Source organism: Gossypium hirsutum, chromosome A09 (assembly GCF_007990345.1).
Source record: "Gossypium hirsutum isolate 1008001.06 chromosome A09, Gossypium_hirsutum_v2.1, whole genome shotgun sequence".
In the NCBI taxonomy this organism is placed as follows: Eukaryota; Viridiplantae; Streptophyta; class Magnoliopsida; order Malvales; family Malvaceae; genus Gossypium; species Gossypium hirsutum.
Window position 1 is genome coordinate 56,361,981 of NC_053432.1, and position 1,287 is coordinate 56,363,267.

Below are 1,287 nucleotides of genomic sequence, written 5' to 3' on the forward strand. Positions count from 1 at the left end.
AAACATGTTAATTATTTTGAAAGTTTTAATTTTGATGAAATTTTATAACTCGGTTAAATACGTTTACAAGTGTATGTGTTTTGGTAATGCCTCGTACCCTATTCCGGTGTTGGATACGGGTAAGGGGTGTTACATATGAGGGACTAAATTGTAATTTTGCCAAATTAAATGATGACTCAAGGATGGAATTTTAAAAGATAATAAAGGGATAAATGGTCAATTAGAAGAGAGAGAAATCTAGAAAGTAATGATGATGTTGATGATATTTTGTAATTATTTAATTAGATAAATATTATTTTAATGAAATATTTTATTATTTTATTATTATTATTATTATTTATTATTTTTATTTAGTATAAAAGGAAGGAAAGATGAAGAATTATCATCATCTTTCCCATGCACTAACGTGAGAGAAATAGAGAAAGAAAGAAAGTTTTGCTTTCTTTACAATTTGGTCATTCTACAAAAAATTCACCATTTTCACCCAAAAATCAAAAGAATTCCATAGCTACCAAGAGAGAAAAATGTTAAGAAAACTATGAGAAGCTAGAATATCAAGTTGGATTCAAGAAATGGAAGCTGAAGGAGAGAGAAAATCAAGATGAAGATTGAAATCAATAGAACAAGGTAAGAACATCATGATTTCAATATATTTTTAAGTTTGATATTATTGAAAAAGCATGAGATTGATGTTAATGTAGAGTTTCCTTACATATGGTCCTATGTTCTTGATATGTTAGTGAAGAGGAAACAAGAGAAAGTGATGAGAAAAAGTGTAGAGAAAGAAAATAAGGGTGTTATAAACATGGTAACTAATATCTTACAGTAAAACAGTTTTGGACAGCAACAGTGGTCTAACTTTGAAAAATCACTAAAAATTGTGGAAATTTAACTAGAAGTTGAATAAAATATGAAATTAAATTTTATTGAGTCTAGTTTTTTATAGAAGAAATAGTGTAAGCAATGAAAATGTAAATGGTGAGATATAAAAAATTTAGTTAGATAAGGTCAGAATGATTTCGGGTTCCCCTGTCCTGACTTTAGAAAATCATAAAAAATTGGAAAAAAATAATTAGGGGCTTAAATTTATATTCTTAGAATTATGAATGAGTTTATTTTCAAGATAAATAAATGGGAATATCATTTGAATCCTGTATGAGGAGATAATTAACTTTCAGTGAAAAAGGATCAGAATTGTCAGACAGTAGAACAAGGGTGACTTGAAAGAATAAATTGTACTTATTGGCTAAATAAAAAATTATGAAAATTTTATGGTAAAAATATGTG